The following is a 25,079-nucleotide window of genomic DNA, read 5'->3' as shown; positions in this document are numbered from 1 at the left end:
CGGAATTTTGAATCCAGTGAAAATGTAAAACAAATCTAAAACAAAAATGTCATATAATTTGGGCAGAGGAAGCACTTGAAGAAGAATCATCAAAAGATTTAACCCCAGTGAATTTTATGAGACACTGTCAGGCAAAAAGGAACTGTGATAAAAGAAGAGACAATAAGAGTAAGAAAAAGGGTGAAGGGGAGTGAGAGTATATGTTGAAAAAAAAGAATAAAGGGACTGGGCTGTGTGTATAATAATGGAAAAATGAGACTTTTTCCTTACAGATGGTGATCAGCGGCCAGAGCCTTGAACACAAAGAAAAGAAGTGATGATGCAATTATAAAAAGAAAGTTACTGGATAGATGAGAAAGCCTGACTATGGTCCTAGTAACAGGAGGGCAAAGCCACCTGGGCAGAGGCCTGTGCCCCAGTATATAGCCCAGGAACAGGTCTGTGCCTTGCAAATTGAACAGCAAGTAACCTCTGGGCAGAAGTCAGTGTGTGTGTGTGTGTGTGTGGGTGGGTGGGTGGGTGTGTGTTTGCATTTTGGAGGATAACGGCATCTTAAGGCATAAAAGAAATAGGACACATTTTCCTGAAACCTTAATTTTATCATCTGGTAAAAAAAACTGAAATATAATTGCTAATCGTCCTATGCTTTAGGTTGTCAAATTTAGGTGAATTTTTAAAGATAAATTACTTTTCCGGGCTTTACTGATGTATGATTGGCATATAACATTATGTAAGTTTAAGGTGTTCAAAGAGTTGATTTGGTACACTTGTATATTGCAAAATGATAATCAACATAAGGTTATTTAAAATTTCCATCATCTCACATAATTATAATTTATTATTTGTGATGAGAACATTTAAAATTTACTCTCTTAGAAACTTTCAAATATATAATAGGATATTATTAACTATAGTTGCTGTGCTGTGTATTACATCCCTGTGACTTATTTATTTTATCTCTGGTGGTTTGTACCTTTTGACCTATTTTACCCATTTTCCCACCCTGGTAACCACCAATCTGTGCTCTGTATCTCTGATCATCCCTTGATTGATGCTTAGGATGTTTCCTTATCCTGGCTATTGTAAATAATGCTACATTGAACAAGGCAGTGCATGTATCTTTTCAAGTTAGTGTGTCATTTCCTTTGGGTAAATATCCAAAAGTATAATTGCTGGGTCATATGGTAGTTCCATTTTGTCTACCATAAAGGTTGCTCTGAGTTACACTCCCACCAACAGTGCACAAACGTTCCTTTTTCTCCACATCCTTACCGATACTTGTTATTTCTTATGTTTTGGACATTTTCACAATATTAATTCTTCTGATCCACGAACACAGGACATCTTTCCATTTGTGTCTTCAATTTCTTTTATCAACATCTTATGGTTCTTAGCATCCAGATCTTTCATCTCCTTGATTAAATTTATTTCTAAGTATTTTAATGCTAAGGTGAATGGAATTGCACAAAGTAATATGTGTGCTGTAGTAATGGAAAGGTTTGAGATCTGGGGAACAACATGCATCCATCCTTCCATCCATTTGTTCATCTGACACATACTTTTGTGACTGAAAACAAATATGATCTCACACATAAGATATTGATTTATATGATACATATTAAAACCCAAATAGGTTGGGAAGGAATCGCTATCATGTTCAAAATTTTCTTATAGCTCTGCATAGATGCAGAATGAAATCTAAAATCTTCTGCTCATCCCAAAAGGCCATTGTGTCTGCTGCTTCCACCTCTGGTCTCAGTTTGCCTTTTTCTAAACCTTGTCCTTTCTTTCTACCTCCACACCCAGATTTCACTCTTCAACATTACTGTCCTGCAGTTCCCAGAATTTGCCATGTGTATGGTGTATCCTTTGCCTAGATTGCACTCCCTCCTTGCTAACCTGGGGGCAGGTTTGATTACTCCTCCCAAGCCCCCACTGCACTTTGTTTATACTTATTAAGGAAAATATCTTCGTGTATTTTTCTGAATAGTTTTCATTAGATTCTAAGCTCCTTTAAAGCAAGGACCAATTCTTTTGTTTCTCTAGAGGCCACACAGATTGTGTATCGTATATGGACAGGACCTAATAAATATGTATTGAATAAATGCATTTTAATAAATGAATGAGGCCATTTAATACTGTATCGGGTTATAAACATAGTAGAAAATTTATTAAATGAAACCTATTGCAGAAAAAAAAAGGCCACAATTCATTGAAGACATGTGCTGAAAGAAAAGGATTTAGGTTAAGAAGAAAATTACATAAGGATTAATCATATGCCACATTTCGGTCCAGAATGTTTTAAAGAATGTTAAAAAATATTTAAAGCAGCAGAATTTTTCCTTCAAATCAAATCCCACTGAGGAGTGTAAACAAATGAGAAAAAACTATAAAAGTTTCTTCAAATGCATGTAGGCGAGGTAGTTTTAGGGTTCCAAGAGCTTTTTTCCTGGGGAAAGCAAATGAGAAATGCACTGTCAAAGGCACAGAATATTAAGATCTTACTTACATGGGACTTTTCAGTTTATAAATTGCTTTGACATTGTGTTTTCTGAGCCTCACAACAACATTGCTGAAGTTGGCAGGCAGAGGAGATACTATCCCAATTAACTAAATCAAAGCAGACTTAAGGGACTTGTCCAAGTCTTGCCAAGAATTGCGCTCACTGATGTTATATATATTGTAGCTACTCATCAAAACCAGATCCTAGGACTCCACATATAACTTATCTTCTGGCATAGAATTGCCATTTGAATGGACAAACATGCATGCACACATAAATGTCATAAATGTCATTATAACCCTGGAAAGCTCCCAATGAAGTCCCTCAAGCATAATTGTATATCCTCTGGGTTTCCAGCTCTTTTTTTCTTTGCTCTACCGGTACAGAGTATGCTCAGACAAAATTCTAGAAGAGCGACTGCTTCCTAGCCTTGTTGACTCCAGGCTACGCCATGAATCTTTATGCTGGTGGGTTTTTTTGTTTGTTTGGTTTGGTTTTTTTGGTAAGTTCTATACAGGCCAAATACCCCTATATAAATGCCTCAATGTGATCTTTTACTTAGGATTTTAAAGTCACCGATCTCACAATGTACCATGAAAATTTCATACATTTATCATAAATAATCACAAAAAATAAAGAATTCTGAGGAGGTAAAGCCAACTGTACAATTAGAGGGCACTGTTTCCAAGGCTACCTTCATTTCTAACACCAAATATATGATCAGTGTGTTCCCAAAGTCGCTCTCAGTTTTTTTCAAAGTTTATTTATTTTTGAGAGAGAGAGAGAGTGCAAGTGGGGGAGGGACAGAGAAAGAGAAAGAAAAGAAAGAAAGAAAGAAAGAAAGAAAGAAAGAAAGAAAGAAAGAAAGGAGAGAGAGAGAGAATCCCAAGCAAGCTCTGCACAGTCAGTGTAGAGCCCCATATGGGGCTTGAACTCACAAACAACAAGATCATGACCTGAGCCCAAGTTGGACACTTAACTGACAGAGCCACCCGGGCACCCCTCAGTTTTGATAATTCACTAGAAGTACTAATGGAACTCACCAAAAACTGTTACACTCTTAGTTACAGTTTATCGTAGAAAAATAATATGGATTGAAAGTATTAAAATCAGTCAAAGGAAGAGACACATAGAGCAGAGTCCAGTAAGTTTCCAGATATGAAGCCCTCACTGTCCTCTCCCCATGGAATCAAGATATATTACTGTCCCAGCACTGATGTGTGACAATATACATGAAGCATTGTCAACCAGGAAAGCTTAGACAAGCTTTGGTGTTCAAAATCTTTATCGGGACTTCATTCTGTAGGTATGATTCATAGATTGTTTGATTGATTTCCCATGTGCTAGACTTCGGTCTCGAGGCTAATTGATACTGTGTGATCCAAAGCCCCTACTCTCAGTTACGTTGCTGGCCTTTCTGGCATGGCCAGCCTGCACCCTAGGATGTTGTTTGTGCCCTAGACCACACATTAAGATCCAGTGTGGCCAGTCCCCACACTAAACAAGGACACTTCTATCACTTATGACATAGATTACTTCCTAGGAACTGAAGGCAAAGGCCCGACCTTCAGGCCATGCCAAATTCTTTACCACACAGGTCACAACCAGCATTTGGCCACAGCTGTCTTAAAACAAAACAATTATTTTTGTCTGGGCATCTACATTTAATATAGCAGACACAGCAATAGTATCATTATATATATGCCTAACATTTGGAGGAGATGATGTGGGGGTAAGGATAGATTTTAAGAAAAAGTTAATCCATCTTATAAAGCCATTACATACATTTTCATATTTTTGTCCTTAGATTTACCACTATTTTTATCTTGTGATGAATTTGTGTAGAACAATTTAGGGTAGGAATTTGCTGATGGTGAGCTAAATGCAGTTCTCTCTCAGGCCAGTCATTTTCCACAAGTATTACATGCTGAGGAAGCTTTAACTAGTTTCCCAACACCCTTGACCATCAATATCAGGACTACAATCCTACCAACAGTGCCAGTGTCACAACATTTCACGGGACGGTAGTAGATATAAACTGAAAAAACTGGTCAACAGATATTAGCACAATACTGGACTACTACTCAGTCATTAACAATTAGTCCAGTCCATCATTATATATTGTATGACCAAAATGTCTCCCATCTCCCTGAGATGCCACTCAGGTTTGCAGGCTTCTATTCACTCTTACAAGATTCCGAAAGCAGAAGTGGCTTCACCCTTTCAGATATTTGGCATAATTAAATTAGGAGATGATATCATCTCTTGCTATGAGCCTTTTGAGGAAGCAATATAATATTGGATTTTCCTCATTGAATAATCCATTTGTTCATTCTCTTAGTGACTACTTTTCCTTCTGTACTAAATTCAAATCTAAATTTTTTCACCTTTGGGAAGGATGTTAAGTTCAGCCATGATGCCAGTCCAGATTGCAGAAGCAATACTGGCCATCTTAGTCCAACAAGTGCCTCCTGCTCACCCTACTTCTTTTCATATAGAGTAAGGACAGAACTAATGGGCTATCTTGACCACTAGTCAACCCAGTTGACTGTCAACCCAGTTTTGTCCGATGGGATAAATGCAAAGTTCACCTCATCAGGCCCTAGAAATTCTGACATAAATTTTATTTTTTTTTAATTTTTTAAATGTTTATTTATTTTTGAGACAGAGAGAGACAGAGCATGAACGGGGAGGGGGGGTCGGAGAGAGAGGGAGACACAGAATCCGAAGCAGGCTCCAGGCTCTGAGCCGTCAGCACAGAGCCTGACGCGGGGCTCGAACTCACAGGCCGCGAGATCGTGACCTGAGCCGAAGTTGGATGCCCAACCACCTGAGCCACCCAGGCGCCCCCTGACATAAATTTTCAAAGGTATAGTTCCAGTTTCTTACTGAGGGATCATCGCTCTTTCCAGTGCCCACAGCGACAGCCCTGGTTTACTACTGCATCTGGTAGGAAAAAGGAAAGTCGAAGTACTTTGGGGGGGAGAATAAGAAAAGTATCATCATCCCAATACCCTCCTCCTGTGGGAAGGATTATATAGTCCTGCTAGTGTCCTCCCCACCTCCTCTTCTTCATATCCTTTAGAAAGCTGAGGAATCTAATGGAGATCCTCTCTTAACCTTCCCTCCTACTGAGTGTGAGCACACACTTGTGAAGTTGTGTAAGTCTGCCCTTTAGGTCTTTACCTGCCCCCCATTTCAGAAAACAAATATTTCAGTTACCATTTCTAATTTTCTATCAAACCATCACTTGAAGGATGACATTTCTTTGCCCGTTATTGGACACTTATGGGCTGTAAAGTGTGCTTCTAGGTCTGAAGAAATGTGACTCGGCCCAAAATGGTGCAGAATTTTCTGTTGGGTTCTTTCTATATTACCCTGAGGACTTGCATCTACCACCAGGTAAGCAAAGCCAGGTTCAGAATATGTGTCTGTTCCTGTCAAGGTCCATTTGTGGCCTCTGGGGACTATTGGCATTAGTCTGACTTGACACTGAAGTGTTGGGCCTTCTCTCTGGGGCATCTTCACCATCACCACCTGTGGTCTCTGTCTGTCTTGTTGTGAGACAGAACAGTTCTTATTGGCATTTTGTGCCTCAGGAGGTATTTAGATTCAGTCCATTTATGCACTGCTGAAAGTTCCCAAGTTCATTTTTATAAACCCAGGTAAGTAACTAGGTCAAGGGAGCACAGCAAGATATATGCTTTCTGGTTCCAATCACCTACCCATCTTGGAAGGGCATCTTCTGATTGGGCATCTCTGTACCCTACTTTAAGATATCTCTTACATTCCCATTATCAGAAAAAGTCTCATCCCGCCAGAGGAAAGAGCTGAAAATAGATCATCATTATTTGAGAGACTTGATACTCTCTGTGTCACACTTTAAAGGTCCCCTAAGCAACAGCATCTGTATTCATATATTTTACTCACTATGGATTACGTAAAAATGTAGCAAGGTGGTTCTCAAACTTTATCAATATCCTGTGGAGAGATTCTGATTCAGTAGGTCTGCAGTGCAAACAGAATTTGCAAGTCTAAGTTCCTAGGGGATGCTACTGATGCTGGTCTGCAGACCACTCTTTGAGAGCCATAATAGCACATTGTTTTAAAAATCATCTGTTTATGTCTCTTTCTCTGCTGGAAGGTGAGATTTTCAATTGCAGGAACAGTTTTATTCATCAGCATGTTCCCATATCCTAACAGAACATCTAGGAAAAATATAAATATTTGTTGATTTAATGAATGGTAATGATGTTTCTTGCATTATGCTACTTATATTTATACTGCTTTTATTGGTAAAATCACCTGCATATTTGACAATGGTAATATGACTTTATTTTTCATACATGTAGAGTTAGCCTTTTATTATTAGTATAAATATTAATAATAGAACATTATTATATTTTAATAATTTCAACATGATACATGGCTAATAGTCCTTGCAAAACATTTTTTGCTAAATCACTAGATATATGTGTGTGTGTATGTGTGTGCATGTGCTTGGATGAGAAGAATGCTATTTTTCTTTTATTATATGTGAATTGGTGATATAAAATTATTACATGAAATATTTGGCAGCTGTATATACCTTGCAGGCAAAATTAATGAAAAAGAAAAATTTATAGAATCTAGGCTAATTTGAAAATGTGATGAAACATGTCTTCACAAATTAAAGTTTGGAGAATGGTGGAAAGTACAAAAATGCACTGATAGCCTTTCTGAAGATGCCCCCCTCCCTACCGCATTCTGTATTCTGCTCATTAATTGTTAAATTAATATTCATTTGGATTCTGGTTGGCCTCTTTAATGCCAGGTTCCCAAACTCAAGTGGAACTAAAGGCAAACTACCTTAATTTTGCCTCTTTTACATCACTCCTAAAGTTTCCAGACTAGCACTAGTAATTCTAAGAAATTAGCAAACCAACTTACCCTGGGCCATGATTTAGTCCAATCTCATTAGCTAAGTGAGTCCCAACTTCAGTGTCGCCTGTCTTACTTCAAATATGTAATTAAGAGGGCCAATGAAGGCCAAACTGTGTTTGAAGGTAAAGCAGGACTCATGGATGCAATAATGAGAAACTGTGGCAACTAGGATTATTTAATCCTGCAAAACAGAACATAAGTAAATAAAATTCAATTACAACTTAATTAAGCTAAAAATTCTATAAAAATCATAAAATATGGAGCAAAAGCTGATTAGTCTCTTATTTGAAACAATTCAGTAACATGTTGAAAATAGTCAGTGGAGGACATTGATGGCCTATACATTTAACACCAATAAAAAGAGATACGTATGTGTCCATATAGCACAAAATCAAACTATGAAGTTCTTAACCACTGAACACTGAGTGTTAGATTCCACAGTTGGGTTTTTTAAATGGCTTTAAAACTTTAGGTTTAGTTTGAATTAAAAACTCACCACAGACTTAAAACTAAGACTTAAAGGGTATGTGGTAAGTTTTGTCAACTCAAAAGAACCAGTTATTACACTGAAGATATTACGGCTTTTTGATAATTTTAATGGAGGTGGAAATGCCAGTCATTACTGATAGATAAAAGCAATGTGAAATGTGAAATGTCCTGTTTGTGTCCTATTTAAGGAGGTGTTTACCAAAAATGTCTAAACAAAAATCCCTGATATTACAAAGTATTTTTTTCATTCTTGCTGGGTCTCCAATATTTAGACCCGATTTCACCAGGTAATTACAACCTCAGAAAATGAAAACCATACCAGAATTGGGAAGGTGTTTTGCAATCTGGTCCTAGTCAAAACTGTGGACTAGGTACGGTTTTTCTACGGGGCTAGCCCACTTCCCTTTGGTGTCTAATACAGTCGTCTCATTCTGTTTCAGGGTTTCCCACTTCTGGAACAGGCTTCCAAATCCTGCAGGGACCAGATCTCTAACAGGTGATGATTTGCTAATCCTGTGAAGTAAACTGTGCTGATGTGTATAGTTCCTACCAATTGGAGAGGAGGGTGCTAGAGACTATGACTTCCTAATTCAGTTAGTGCAAATTGCAGTCTCTAAGGATTGTAGGAGCCCTTACGGGTAGCTTTCCACACAGTGCAAGAATCTCACCCAAGTACCTCTTCAGTGACGGTTCAGTAATGGGAAGTCCAGTACTTCACCAGGTGGGGCAGTTTTAGATGTTAGAAAGTTCTGTTTTATATTAAGCCAAAACCAGGAAGGAGCAGAGGTGTCAGAGGAAAGAACGTTAGCTTTGGGAAAGGTTCAAGGCCAAATTCCAGCTTCACCATTCTCTATCTGTGGGAATCTGAGTGTGTTTTTTAACTTCATGGAACTCGGCACTCTGATAAAAAGGAATAAAAGAAAAAATATCAAAAGAATCATAATAATATTAAATATTTGTAAAACAGCATACACTTCTGGGTACATAGTGAAGGTCCAATACATATGAATTTTGTCTTTTCTCTTATTATTCCTAGTCTAGTTCTTCCTATATGAAACATAAAATTGTTCTGTTCCTTTTATTTGGTGACAACTTTCCAAATTATCTAAACCTAGGTGCCATGCTTCTCTTTGCACAATTTTCTTTTATAATCCAAATATCAGCCTATCTTTGAGCCATTCCTTATAGGGCGTCTTCTTCCAACCCTTCACTATCCTATTTCTTTTGTATAAGTGCATTCTACTTTACAAAAATCCATATAGAGTTAAGGTGCCTATAATTAAGGATGGTTCTGTAAAAAATGAGCTAAGTAAAATAATTTTCAAAGTGTTAATTTGTATTTCCACTCCCTACATCATCTCATCTTCTCACGCCCTTTGCTGGGCTTCGTAGCACCCTATCATTATCAGAAGTATCTTCTTCATTAGTTAGCTAGTTAATTAGTTCAACAAGTATATGTGTGCTTATTATTTCTCTCTCTTAGTTGAATGTAAGTCGCATGATGGCAGAGGTCTAGTCTGCCTCCCTCACCCTTTTGTAACTGGCACTTAGTACAGCCTCTGGCACACTGGAGATGCTACTGGATATTTGAAAGTAATGAATTCAAAAGGGCCATGAGAAATTATTGAGGCAGAGATGATGATGACTGTATACATGGAATTGCTAACTCATAATTCTTGCATAAAAATTTAATTGCTTAGAATTTTATATTTGTCTTCTTAATAAGAATTCACATACGATAGGAAAAGGAGAACATGGAAATAAATGAACATATCTATCCTTGATTCCACTGATCAGGTCTTCCTTTTGTTTAGGCTACAGGGAGCTATTCTCTAGCCATAGAGATTCTCTTCACCCAGAGACAGAGGAATTCCCTCTGCACCCCCAGCAGTAACTCTTACCCACCATTGAGAGAATTCTCCTCCAACTGCCAACTTTGGTTGACAGATATAAGGGAAATTCCTGTGCCCTTGCATGACACAGAAAAGCACAGTTGTGGCCACTTGTCCTTTGTGAAATGGAGACTGCAAAACAAAACAAAATAAAACCATTTGTAGAAAAGTACCTTATAATTCAAGGAGGTCACTGTTGAAGGTATTAAGGAGGTAATTTAGTATACAACAAACAGTCTGTGAGATTTTAAAGTGTCAGTTAAAATAGTTTTGGTATTTGTTATTTTAAATGAGTGTCAAGTTTAAAATATTCCATCGACTTCAGTGAAAATGTCTAATTCAAATATCTTCAGTTGAATCTGGTATTAATTGATTCATTTGTTATATATAGAAATAAAAGTTCCCAATAAAATATTGGTCATACATCAAAACAATTTGTATCATCAGAAAAACCCAAAAGAAGTGGCTCTAAACTATTGATTAACGCATATATATCCTTGGGACGCCTGGGTGGCTCAGTCTGTTAAGAGTCCAGCTTTGGCTCAGGTCATGATCTCTTGGTTCAAGAGTCTGAGCCCAGCATTGGGCTCTGTGCTGACAGCTCAGAACCTGGAGCCTACTTTGGATTCTGTGTCTCCCTCCTCTCTCTCTGTTCCTTCCCTGCTCATGCTCTCTCTCTTTCTCAAAAATAAATAAAAAGCATTAAAAAAATTTTTAAAAAGTATATATATTCTTTGAAGGAATCATCTGATGATACCATGTTTTCCACTTTTGCAAATTAAATGAGCTTGGTGACCCATTGGATTAATGGAGAAAGCAAATAAAAGGTGAAATTTTAATTTAAAATATTAGATTAAAATTTTATATGCTAAGGAGTAGTCAATTCAGTGGTCAAACTGTCTCAGGGCTTTGGAGGAAATAGAATTGAGAAACTCAGGCCATCTCAGGGCAGATGGGGAAAGGCACACTCCGTGTAGGTGGTATAGCCCTGCTTTATGTAAGTGTGCTGACATCATTCCACTAAGGAATATAGACTTGGTCGTGCCAGATCTTCTGTTTTTATTTATTTATTTATTTATTTATTTTTATTTTTTTTTTTAACGTTTTATTTATTTTTGAGACAGAGAGAGACAGAGCATGAACGGGGGAGGGGCAGAGAGAGAGGGAGACACAGAATCTGAAGCAGGCTCCAGGCTCTGAGCCATCAGCCCAGAGCCGGACGCGCGGCTCGAACTCACAGACCGCGAGATCCTGACCTGAGCTGAAATCGGCCACTTAACCGACTGAGCCACCCAGGCGCCCCAAGATCTTCTGATTTTAAAGATGAGCTGGAAGTCTGTATTTTTACCTTAACCTCTTAACTTAATGTGTGCATAATACAAATTATAATATGTATATATTATACATATATACATATGTATAGTATATATATATACATACTCTTAGGCCAACATTCTAGGAATCTATTTTATTTTATTTTATTCTTTTATTTAATTTTTATTTTATTTATTTATTTATTTATTTATTTATTTATTTTTAACGTTTATTTTTTTTTGAGACAGAGAGAGACAGAGCATGAACGGGGGAGGGGCAGAGAGAGAGGGACACACAGAATCGGAAACAGGCTCCAGGCTCTGAGCCATCAGCCCAGAGCCCGACGCGGGGCTCGAACTCACGGACCGCGAGATCGTGACCTGAGCAGAAGTCGGACGCCCAACCGACTGAGCCACCCAGGCGCCCCTAATTTTTATTTTAGAGAGAGAGAGAAAACACAAGTAGGGGAGAGAGGCAGAGGGTGAGAGAGAGAATCTCAAGCAGACTGGAGGCTGATGCAGGGCTTGATCCCACAACTCTGGCATCATGACCTGAGTCAAAATCAAGAGTCAGACACTCAACCAACTGAGCCACCCAGACACCCCCTATGAATATATTTGAAACAAAGACCCACTTGTGTGTACAGTAGTAATATGTATTAGAATGTCACTTTCTGATTTATAATAGAAAAATAAAAGTGAAGACACCCTATATGTTTGTTGAGTAGGTAAGGAATTTGAAATGTGTTGCGTCCGAATAATGAAATGTTATAAACAGCTGAAAAAAATGTGGAAGATTCCCAAGGAAGATGTAAGACATAGTTATTAAAAATAATATTGGAAGAATGGGTATAGTATAATTAAGAATACATGAAAATGGTATTTCTATTGTGAATGGTATGTATGTTCAGTGATCGAAGGGGTACTAGGAGAAATGGGCAAGGTACAATTGGGTTTTCAGAAAATATTTCTATATGTATGTGTGTTAGTTCTCAGCAACAGGGTTGAAATGGCTTACAACAGAATTTTGACATATGTTGTCTTTCAAATGGGAACTCAGACTGGAGAAGTGAGAGGGACTTTGATCTTTTATACCTGCTGCTTAAATATTCTCCAATAAGGATATATTCATGAATTGTTACATAAAGAAAAGGAATAGTTAAGATGAAATGAAAATGAAGTCAGTAAAAAGAGGTTTTCATAGTGATGAACAATAATAATATGAAAAATAAGGCTTTACCTGTTGGTTAAAAACCTTAATTACTGGTATGAAAGCTATGCTATTAAATACAGAACTCTATCTTGAAATGATTTAAAATACAGCCTCTCTTATCTGAATGTCTGGGTTCAAATCTAAGACAGTTCAGCTGTGTGAGCTGGCCAACATTTGTGTATGTAATAAATCCCAACTGATAGCATCTTGCAAATAATAATAGATAACGGAGGTAAGATGCTCAGTCTGGTTTCTGATACATTGAGTAAATTTTCTAAAAATATTAGCCATTATTCTTGGAAATGAAGTTTATGAAACAAAACCAAGAGGATTTGCTTTAACCATCTCTGGATATGTTTTTAATGATATGTTTTCAATCAAAATCCATGTTATTTTTGTAGTGGGTCAACAACAGTGCACAGATATTTGGCTATGTGAAAGTGATGTATTCAAGATGATGTTTTTGTGAAATTCCCCCTCTGCCTTTTAGCAGCTGTCTTAGTATCAGGCGGTTCTACACATTATAGGTATAATATAGTAGTAAAGTATACGGTTTGCTTCTGGGACTACAGACTTCGCAACAGAACAAATTTCATCAGTTGCTTCCTGCATTTTTATACACATGCAATACATTATCTCTAATAACGTAGCTCTAGAGAGGGGTCAGTGGCCATTGAAACCAATGCTCGTTAACACCAGCATTCTTCACAGAACTAGAGCAAATAATCCTAAAATTTGTATAGAACCAGAAAAGGCCCCGAAAAGCCAAAGTTATGTGGAAAAAGAAAACTCATTATCAGTTTTTCTGTGTCTGCTTTATGTGGAAACAGACGACGTCCAAACTGAAGCCTAACAGTCTCTCATCAGCTGGGCAACCCTAACAAACGTGAGGCAGAAGTGTTCAAGGATGTATCTTGTGGGTACATTTCCATCACTCCTGGAAAAGCAGTTGCTGAAAGACATTCTGGCTGAAGAAAATCAGGAAACCAAATAGAAAGATATTTTTGATTCAGAAAAGAGAAAAATACAAGTAATGACAGAGAAGCAGGTGAAACAGAAGGGGCTTTAGAGTAGGTGTAGACTTCTTTTGTAGGACAGTAACTTAAAAGACTTAATATTCGAAATTTATTAAAATACACATTGCTTTTGTTTATGCAAAAATTTCTTTCCATCTTAAAGTTCTAACCTTTGTAAAAGTCATTCTCACTGGCAGTAAAAATATCTGTTTACTGTCACTACCACTGATTAAAGAAAACATAGCTCTAGTATAATTAAAGGAAGTGTGTACATATTAACATTTCATTTCTCTTACTGCTGTTTCCCCAGCCATTATTTTAAAACCTATTTTTTTAAATGGTAAATGTAGATAGAGCCTTTTAATTAACTAATGTTTAAAAGTAGGAAATCATGAATCTTCCCCAGATATGCTAGATTCTGATCGGGAGAATATACCCTAATTGACCTGCTTTTCTTTTTCAGGATGTAGAAGAAATTTGAAATGCATGCCCCTGAAAAAGGCACAGATTTGAAATAGAACACCTGCTAAGCCCTTGTTTTCTTCTAATCAGTAGTTTCTGATTGAGAAAATTACGCACACACAATATGTATGTATTATGTGTTAAAAATATTCAAGATAATTTATTTTTACTTAACCATACTGAATTCAGTTACCAGGTTTTTTAGTTGCTTGAAATGTAGGCAAGTTTATTATCTTGAGGTATTTACATTTTTCTTTATTTTATATTCTACCAAAGCAAAAACTTACTTGGAAACATACTGTGTAATTCCAATAAAAAACTTGTCATTCAATCCTATTGTTTATATTTGTTACAATTATCCACTTAATAACTGTAGTTTTATATAACTGCCTCAGTGTCTTGCAATCTCTTATCTTAATCATACTCAACATTCAACAAACCTTTGCTGAATGACAATCAGAAAGAACTATGGTACATTTAAACTGGTTTTACGCTATTCTGTTAATTTCAGTTTTCATAATTTTTGTAATAGACACCTACTGCTAGAATATTTCCATCAGCAGAGAAAACTGAAATGACCCTGTGTTCTGCTAGTCCCTGTCTCCTTCCTACACAAGTAAACACTATTTATACAATCTAAATTAAGGACCCACATTTTCAAAAAATTCTGATCATGAAGAACGGCAGAATGAGTTCTTTTCAAGCCAGAAAATGAGATTGAGTAGTAGAGTCCAGGACCTCTAACTTTGAGCTCATCATCCCATCTGGGACAACCTGGTAAATTCCTTTAACTGCCAGGCTAGGGAATGAGGACGTCATATAACTTACTTACAAGTCCTAGGCCATGGAGAGCTTTATAAATTAAAATGAACACCTAGAATGACTGTTGGAAGCCAGAGCTATGCACAGAGCATTCGTATAATGTGCTCTGTGTGGTTGGCATTGCTAAACAGACAAGCTGTCACATTCTGTACTAGCTGAATATTCCAGGGCTTTTCCTCTGTCAACCAAGGTAGAGGACATGGCAGTAGTCAAACCTTGAGGTGACAAAAACCTAAAGTAGTGTGGTGAGCCCTGTATTATAGAGGGAAATTTACAAGTGTAGGTGGGGAGAAGCATCTCTTGCCACAGCACCTATATCATAATCCAAATGCATCCTTAGACTGAGAACATCACTATTAAAATAAAGGCACATTCTGTAATGACAGGGATTACATTCAGCAAAACTAGATCTTAAACACATACACACACGCACACATGTCTAGAATGGGCCATCTTACATATTTTAAAACAAAATAAAAAATGAGTATTTCTAATTCTGAAATCATTTAGTAGAAGAACACAACACCATATTTTGAAATCCAATGAGTAATGTTACCATGAATTTATTAATAGGCTACATGAATGAATACATTTCAACTTATTAAAAAGGAATCATAGTAAATTTTATTTATTTAGAAAAAAATTTAGTTTTTCCTGCTTTTTCTAAAAAAAGAACAAATAATTTGTTTTTAATTTTTATAAATTAGAAGCAAAGAAAGAATGATAGTTCTTAGATAGCCCGCCTTTGGTTTTAGGATAGTCTATGAATTGTGGCTATTTGGTGCCACCTAGTGTCAGAGGCCTTTTAAAATACATTTAAGTTACCTTTGCTTTTAGAAAATTTGTGATGAAAAATAATTTATAGATGGCTGGATTGTCACCTAAAAGATATAAAAATTAAAATAAAATTTATTTGGCACTTATAAACATTAACTAATATTGTCTCTTACCCTCAACTGTAGAGAGGCTTTTGGTTTGACAAAAAAATGTTTTACGACTCTAAAATAGAGATCTGGAATTGAGAGTGTTTAACTCTATTGTATTTTTTATTTTTTGTCAGGCTGGTTTGTTGGTTTCTGAAGTCAAGGTTATATATCTAGGATTGGTATAAACTTAGAGATGATATTCCATCTTGAAATTAATTACCATTAATTATAACATTACCAACGTAATAAAAGATATAATCATATTTGGTGGGCAAAGTGAAACCTTATAGCATATAGAAGGTTTAAAGTTGACAGATAATCATTTTCAGAATTAAGGAATGATGGAGATTTGAATTTGAGTAGTCACATCATCATAGCATCCTGTACCTTTTTACAGAGAACCCATTCTACTCACAGCATCCAGAAGTAGATGCACAAGGCCAAGTGGCCATCCCTGGGGTACAGTTGATTGGATATGAATGGAATGGAATGACCAGAACGGAAGTATTTTGATTCTCTCTTGTGATCATTTGGGATGGTGGCACTGTGGGGCTTATGAACAAAGGTAAGGGTTTAATGTGAAGATTCATGATAAGCCAAGGATGATGCCAATACAATGCAACATTAAAACCATTTTCAAGTTATGGAATCTACACAGAAACAGAATAAGCCAGTTTTAGAGAAATCAGAATAGTAGAGACATATGCAGGGAAAATCAAACATGAGAGACCCTATACATTATAAGAGAAAAGAGGGATCTTAATTCTTGACTTACAGTTCCGGCCTTCCCATGCCCAAGCTTCTACCTTGCTTTTTTGCCCTTTCTTAATAATACCCTCAATAATACCCAATAATGCCTTCAAATAACTTCCTTTTACTTGACCTATGAGTTTTTGATCCTTTCAACCAAATGATCCAACACTATAAAGTTATGTTTCAAATTTGGTGAAATAGGTTTCATCAGATGGGAATGACATCTTTTCCAAAATACCTGTGAATATCAGATACCACTAGGAAATTATACAATGTTTGACTGAAATTTTAATTTTATACTGAATTTCTACACCTTTAATTGTGGCTTTGATAACATTTGATGACATGTACTTTTTCTCCTAGATTTTCCTTTCCCTTCCTCCCATTCTAACCTAACTTGCTGCCTCATAAGAAAGGTAGAGGGTGAGCGTAAACACTGCTGTTGCTGACTTGGGTTCCCAGAAGCCCTGGACTGGACTGTGTTTGAATGGGGGTATGGGTTTAGGATTTTATAGCACAAGCCCCCGTCTTGGCAAAACTTGAAGTGTGAAAGACTTTTATCTAGTCTAGAAAAACTGATATTGAAAGTGGAGAAGAAAGAGGCTTGTGGACCTCTCCTGAAGACAGAGGGGCAGTGAAGCCCTGCTTATTGAAAACAAATCTGGGGGAGGAGATGGGACAGGGTGACAAGACCCCAAGAAGGAAATAACTGCGTAGTAATAGTATAGACAGAGGGGACCACACGCAGCCATAAAATGTCTTCCTGCCTCCATAATACTTCAAAAGAAGCAGCAAAGGGCTCTGAGATGTACAGGGCCACGTGGCCAGCCCTAAAGACCTGGACTGATGACTGTAGCCAGATGGACCTCTTTCTTCCATCCTTGATCCTGTGTAAAAACCTAGAACTGGTCCACCACCCTGGAAGGATTCCAGGAAGGGCTGACGTTAAGTCTTCAAGATCTAAGCAGAAGGGGGCTAGGAGCTAGAAAATAAGTTTTTTATGTAAAACAATAGTTCTTGGACTCCTTGGTGCATGAATTGAGATCCCACATTATAATTCTAAAATATAAAGTGTTCCATTCTTGTTTCACATTAACCAATATTTAAGTTAATTTCACGAACTTGTTTGGAAAGACTTTATTCTCTGTATTTAAGGGTATCTCTAAACACTAGCTTCTTTAGCATCACCCAAATGTTTATCAAATAAATATAGATTCCCAGACTGCACCCCAGGCATACCATTTCCCCATCATAGGGGCGTAGGGGAAACCTTTTAAAAGAAGTGCCCCAGATTTTCTGAATTGTAACAAACCTGGGAACCAATGCTTAGCTGAGTGTAGCCTTTAAGAATCACTCCACGGTTAAACCAGTCTTTACTATTTAAACCTCTTTTGGTTAAATATGTTCATTTGGAGGACTTTTTATATAAGAGAATAAAAATTGTTATTTTCACCAAATTCACTTTAAAATCACTGTGTAAATCATGTGTTCGTAATCTCAATTATTACAGGTAACAGTTATATGGCTACATGGACTTCTCTGACATACAACACTTTCTGAACTAGAGAAAAACTATTTGAAACACTTAAGCAAAGCAGGTGTAGATTTCTCCTTAGTTGTGAGCTTTCCCTTGCAACCTATCATTAACCTTGTCCCAACCTTGAGATTTGAATGGCAGGAAAGATGGGGTGTTAGTTATTCATGGTTCTAGCACTTTCTACCACTTACCTTTCAGTATTGTGGGTAAGAATAAGACTACACAAATGATTTGAGGGGTACTACTGGCTCAAGCATATCTTTGGCACCAGAATATCAAAATATATAACTTAATTTTTTTAGCATAAATTACTAAATTAAGATAAATTTTTACCCCCAGAGAACACAAGTTAGGAAAAGAAGGAGAAAGATAAATTTTTACCCCAGGAGAGCACAAGTTAGGAAAAGAAGGAGAAAGAAAATAAGCTAGTTACCACCCTCCCCCCCCCCCCCATTATTGGCTCATGGAATATAAACTAAAAGTACAGTATAAGAACATTTTAGGATCAACGTACAGGAGTGGATGGGTCCTGATATGAGTCATTGGCAGGGTGGGTGGTTACTGCTGGCAATGATCTCAGAGTAGACTGCTCACAGCCCAGGCACAATGCAAAGGTGACTTAATACAGAACATGGATAACAAATGGGGACAGAAAGCAGCCTTTCAAAGTTTTGCTCCTAACCACAGGGACTGGGTCTTCTCATGCTGTATTTGTAACATCTGTAAGGTACCCAATAAAAGTCTACTGAATGAAGTTGAATATGGGAGCTCCCAGGAGAGCTCACCTTCCTGTGCCTGAGGTGAGAAGAAAGTATCAGTAGTTCTGGGACTCTGCTCCTGCTTCCAATATTCATCCAACAACTTTTGCTTTCTTTTACGTGTCAGTTTAGTTCATGTTCACATCATTTTATTGAGAATCTAGTCATTATCTAGGCACTTGAGATACAAAGATGAAAAATCCAGTTTCTGTCCCCAAAACAAACATCACCAAAAGTCTCCAATATAACTTTATGCATACCATGCCGGAGTGATACACAAAGTACTTTGGATGCGTACAGAAGGGCCACTAAGCCAACTTGAGATTTTGGGGAAATTATTTGGAAATGATGGCAAAGAGAAGTGAGTTATGGAATTGATCTGGAAAAGATAGGAGCTGGACCCATGTAAGGCATCTCTAGGACATAGGTCTATGCAGTGCACTATGTAGTGTTCCTCACCTAGATTGCACAGGGTGGAAATCTGACCCTGTGCAATCTAGGTGAGGAACACTCAAGCTAGTGCAGGTGACAAATGATGAGGGCTCAAGTCACCAGTAATAAAAATGGGAAGGTGGATGTCAGAAAAATTTAGAAGGCACAACTGGTAGACCTTAGTAGTTGGCTGGATATTGGGAGGAGAGTGGGGATATCTCAGGATGTCTTGTGATTCTGCCTTACAGAGATGGGAAATACTTGAGGACAAGAGAGAGATTTAAGGCCCAGACAAGAAGGCTTATTAGATGAACCGCATGCAAGGTGCCTAAGGGCTACAAAAGCAAGGAACTGGATACAGAGGTCTAAAGTTCCAAACAGATGTCAGGGCTTCAGGTACACATTTGGAGATTTTAAGCAAAAAAAAAAATCATGAGAGAGGAGGAGTTCATTCAAAGAAATTTAGAATGAGAAGAGCAGTGGGCAAAGGGGCAACATCTCAGTTTTCAGGAAAGTAGCTATCGGATGAGAGGTCAGGTACCTGACTGCAAGGGTAATGAGATTCTCTTGGTCAGTGTTGGAGGTGGTTTTGGTCTGTACTTGGTCACTGTCTGCCTGCTTCTCTTGAACTCATTGGCGCCCCAGGCACCCTCGAGCTGCCAGGACGTGGTCTGGACCACCTAGGCTGAGTCTCAGCTTTATTTGTGCGACCACTGGCTTCAGTCTCTTGACTTCCTAGATGTGGGCAGAATTGCAGGAGCCCAGGCTTCCCTGACAAACACAGGGAAAGACACATGGTGAAATATAGTGTTTTGTAAACTTTTTCTTTTTAATCAGTGGGATCACTGATTCAAATGAACTCTGATAGATGAGAGATACCCCAGGGCTGTTGTAATTAAAGCCAAGTGTTTGTCCCAGAACAATGCTTTCTCAGATCTGCCCTCTGGTCCCTGAAGCAGCCCTTAGGCATCTCCTCAGAACTGTTGTAAGGTAAACAGCAAGCCCTTTCTGGAAACAAGGGTTTAAACCCCGATTCTGTGGCTCAAAGGTTATTTGTCTTTGGACTGATTGCTCAGTTTTTGCTCAGTCTTTGGACTGATTCCTCAGCTATAAAATATAATTACTTCGTGGGCATGTTAGCATCAGATGAGATAATGTGCCAATGCAAAGCTCAAAGGTCAAAGTAGTCTCAATAAATGTTACTTTTCTTCCTTGCACCATGTCTAGGCCCCAGTGGACAATTTATGGAATCAAAATAAAATCATTGAGTCTTAGAATGGAAAAGGTTGAGAGTCTTCTAGTCCAACCTCCCCAGGGAGCTCCTGCCAAAATGTCCACATCAGATGGTCCATTAGTAACTGCCTGGAAATTGCACAGACAGTGGGAGATTTGTGCGTACGTGCGATAGATTCTGTTTTACTGCTGTACGCCTCAGACTGAGTCCAATATTTGACCCATTATTCTAAATTTTATTTTTCAGAACAATACACGCAGTCATTCAAGTTTTAAAGCCAGATTATCAAACATTGTATAAGTTGTGATCCTGTTTTGGTTAAAAGTTATATAAACATACTCACATATGTATGAATATGTTTACAGACCATCTGTAGGATTTATATAAAAATTTAATAGTGGCTGTATATTGTATTACAGAAACAGTTTTTCTTGATAAGAAATTCTACATTAGGTGCACCTGGGTGGCTCAGTCAGTTAAGCGTCTGACTGTGGCTTAGGTCATGATCTCATAGTCTATGAGTTTGAGCCCTGTGTTGGGCTCTCTACTGACAGCTCAGAGCCTGGAGCCTGCTTCGGATTCTGTGTCTCCCCTTTTCTCTGCTCCCCCCCTGCTCCCATTCTGTCTCTCTTTCTCTCAAAAAGAAATAAACATTAAAAAATAATTTTTGAAAATCTGTATTAAATGCTTTTTCCCCCTCTTAATTAGCATGTGCTTTCAAAGATATGATTTTTTTACCTTTTTTTTTTTTCTCTGGTCTTGAGCCTCTTAACTATGCTTAAGGACAGATAGAGGAGATGCTATCTCCATTCTTCACCAGCATGTGAGTGTGTGCACATATACACACCCACACACGCGCGCGCGCACACACACACACACACACACTCCTGGAATCAGAGGGATGGAATGATTTTCTGGGAGTGATTTTCTGAGGTTTATTGGGAATGGTGGAATAAGAATTAACCTCAGATTTTCCCTTTTTCTTCCCACTGCACCTTTTATGTTTGTTTTTGTCTCTTTTTAGTCTAAATGTTCCACTTACCTCAGCTCTGTCACTTTTGACATAAACCTCAGACTTCCTATCATTCAAGTCATTCTTTTCTGAATGCATTCTTGACTGTTAATATCCTAATTAAAATGAGGTGTATAGGAGTGTGTGTAATATTCAGGTGTAATCTGAAAAACACATAAAGGAATGTATTACCTTCCTTGATTAGGACATTATTAAACCAAGATATAACACTTTTATTAAATATGTATGCATTTCAGCTAATTTTAAAATAATATTTTATATTTCCATTGTAAGTGTAATATATGTTCACTATAGGACATTTCATAAGTAGAGAGAAAGAATTTTAAAAAGTCACTCCTATAACACCCATAGTTTCTCTAAGCAAAAATAAGTTCTCTAAATATTTTATGTCTCGTCCTACCAGAAAGAAAACTCTTTGGGGGCAGGATTTTTATTTCTTGTGTTCAGCACTCATTTTGTGCCTAGATTAGTACCTGGACTATATTAATGGGCATTTATTCAAACTTTGTTGAAGCAGGGAATAAAATATTTATGTATATACATTTATATTTTTGAGTACAGAATAGAATCAGTAAAAGTTTGTATCTTCATTTTTTAGTTCATATTAAGTTGTTGAAAGCATATGAATTTTTTGAAAATGTTTATTTATTTATTTTGAGAGAGAGAGACAACAAGCAGGGGAGGGGCAGAGAGAGAGGGAGAGAGAAGCCCAAGCAGGCTCCTCTCTGTCAGTGCAGAGCCCATCGCAGAGTCAGATTCAGAGCCCGAGGCAGGGCTCCGTCTCATGAACTGTGAAATCATGACCTGAGCTGAAAGCAAGAGTCCGATGCTTAACTGACCGGGCCGGCCATGTGCCCCGCATTTCTATGTTATAATAAATTCTTCCTAACTACCATCATGATTGCATAATGCTCTGTGGAGTGTATATGCTGACTTTTGAGAGGCCACTTAGGTGCTTTTCAGGTTTTGTTGCAATGACCAGTAATGTCGTTGCAAACATCTCTTTGTACGTGTTTTTGTAATTTTTGAGAAATATCTTGCGTAGGCCTTTCCAAAGTGAAATTCTTGATTCGAAGATGTGAAGGGTTCAAAATAAACACTCTTCTCCCCTCCTCTCTCTGTTATTTAGAATTTGAGTACGTGTTGAATGTGTGGTCAACCACTGTCATTGAACTTACAATTTTTTTTTTCACTTCAAAATCTCCATAGACACCAATTCATGCATCTTAGGTGTGTTTTCAGGCAGGTATGAATCCACGTGACTGCAAAGTCCATGGCTACCTTTCTTCGCACTGCCCGGTGCCAACCGCTTATTTCTTCCTGGTCAGTTGAGTGGTGGGCACACTTGTTGCCTCCACCTTCTGAGAGATGAAATTGTCAGCAAGACAAGTCAAGACTCTGTCTGATGCTCAGATTTTTAGTGTAATGAGATTTCTAGCAGATGTCTTTATAGTGGAAGTGCCCCCGTTACTGTTATATCTTTTCTCTGTGACAGATTTTTAATCTGTGTTAGGAAAAGTGATGTCCATATCTTTTATCAGACTGGGCAGTCTTAATTTTCTCTTTTTTCAGATGGTTTCATCTTTCCCTGCCCATAGATATCCGTATAGAAGCTATCTTGTTAAAAACAAACAAACACACAAACATAAACATTTTCCATAAAAACAAGGACATAATGCCTGTTTAGGCCTAATTTTACAGGTTGTGCACATCAACTGTAGAAAGCCTAGAAAATGATACAAAGTATAAAGAAGAAAGTGCGAAAAAACCCATAATCCTGCAATTTTATAGGATAGTACTTGTTAATATTTTGCCATATTTCTTCTAGATTTTCTTCTGGGTATGAGTACGTGTGTGTTAGATATAACTGGAAGAGGACTATAAATTTAACTCTTATCCTGAGATTATATTTAACATATTATAAGCATTTTCTTTTTTCTTTTTTTTTTAAAGTCTACTTATTTTTTTTTTTTTGAGACAGAGAGTGGGAGCAGAGTAGAGGGCAGAGAGAGGGGGAGAGAGAGAGAATCCCAAGCAGGCTCTGCACTGACAGTGCAGAGCCCAACTCTGGGCTAGAATTCACTGTGAGATCATGACCTGAGCCAAAATCAAGGGTCAGATGCTTAACTAACCAAGCCACCCACACACCCCAGCATTTTCTTTTGGCTTTAAAAACTTAAAAAAAAAAAAGTTAGTTTAATGATTATGTAAGTGTTATCTTGGAAGCAGGCTATAGCTAATTTAATCATGTTCCTGTATTTTTCATGTTTCCATTTGTCTCTGATAAAGATAACACCTCCACGGGCATCCTAGTAAATAAATATTCACATATACACTTGTGGTGACTTCCCCCAGATAGATTCCTCCATGTGGGTTTGCCTGGAGAATGTGCCATGATCGCTTCAGGCTGTGTTCAGTGGATCCTGTGTTCCTACCCCTTTGCCAACACTCAGCTTTTGTAATCTTTGCTCATTTTATAGGTGAGATCGAAGGCGTACCGTTTTAATAGTCACTACACGATTTGTGAGGATGAATTCTCTCATCTTTTGGCCCATTTTTCTTCTTTCTTGAGATTCATTATCTTTACTGTGCTTGTTCTCCCCATGTAGGAACTTGCTATATCCTTCCGTTATTTATAGCTTTTTTGAATAAATTGATAGTTTTTAAGTTGATTTTTATCTTATCCCATTAATTCATGCCTGGTGTAAAAAGTCCAATTGTATTATAAGGTTGATCGCCAAAAGCAGCAGTCCTCAGCTCACTCATACCCATAGTCAATTCCCCTTTATCAGAGGCATCCATGTTCACATCTCATAGCTCTGTCATCTATTTTCTTCCGTTTTTCTGAATAATATGCTAAGACAGCTATTTAAAATATTTAAAATTCAGACATTATTGACTTGCCATTATGAGGTTAGCTATCTTCTACACTCCCCACCAATGCATATTTGTTCTCCATCCCACCTCTCAAATATAGTTATAACACGGTTTGGGCTAGAATCAGTACATGTTTTCACTAGTATAGCTATATACGTATTGCTCATAGTTGATTATGTTCTTGCACAACTTACATTTTCCTGTTTGTTTGTTTTTTGTTTAGGTTCACGTTGTTCATCACTAACTTGTTCTCAAATCATCTGGAGCTACCAAACTCTTGTCTATATGATCAAACACACCCGATAATTGTTTATCTCCGTTCTCTTGGTGGCGTCCTTTGAGGGACCTCCTGGTCTCATGCTCCAATCAGAAGTATTCATTCTCTGGTCCTGCTACATGTCTGTCACCCAGAGGTCCTTTTGTCCCTCTCTTGCCTGGAATTCCATCTTTCTTTCTTGATTTACCTCCTTCAGCAGTTTCCTAGAGGCCAGTGTATAGGATATGAATTTTTTGTGATCATCTATACTGTTGAATTCACTCTTATATTTGAGAATTGTTTTTTTAAAGTTTATTTATTTCTGAAAGAGAGAGAAAGAAAAAGAGAGAGACAGAGAGACAAAGTATGAGCAGGGGAGGGGCAGAGAGAGGGAGATACGGAATATGAAGCAGGCTCCAGGCACAGAGCCCTATGCGGGGCTTGAACTCACAAACCGTAAGGTCATTGCCTGAGATGAAGTCTGTTGCTTAACTGACTGAGACATCCAGGTGCCCCAAGAATTGTTTGTTGTTCTTTTTCTTTAATTTTTTTAATGTTTATTATTTGAGAGAGAGAGACAGAGAGCAAGCAGGGAAGGGGCAGAGAGAGAGGGAGACACGGAATCAGAAACAGGCTCCAG

General features: G+C 37.7%; 1 long non-coding RNA gene across 1 annotated transcript in view; it reads left to right on the top strand.

The window, feature by feature from the left end:
• Positions 1-13,922, top strand: part of LOC107180263 — a 32,412-nt gene extending 18,490 nt beyond the window's left edge. Inside the window, exons 2-3 of the long non-coding RNA XR_001511027.1 lie at positions 8,356-8,411; positions 13,813-13,922. This is a non-coding gene — a long non-coding RNA (uncharacterized LOC107180263). The remainder of the gene's footprint in view (positions 1-8,355; positions 8,412-13,812) is intronic.
• The last annotated feature ends 11,157 nt before the right edge of the window (positions 13,923-25,079 follow it).

Source organism: Panthera tigris, chromosome A2, assembly GCF_018350195.1.
Source record: "Panthera tigris isolate Pti1 chromosome A2, P.tigris_Pti1_mat1.1, whole genome shotgun sequence".
NCBI classification, from domain to species: domain Eukaryota; kingdom Metazoa; phylum Chordata; class Mammalia; order Carnivora; family Felidae; genus Panthera; species Panthera tigris.
This window is presented reverse-complemented; position numbering and strand designations above follow the sequence as displayed.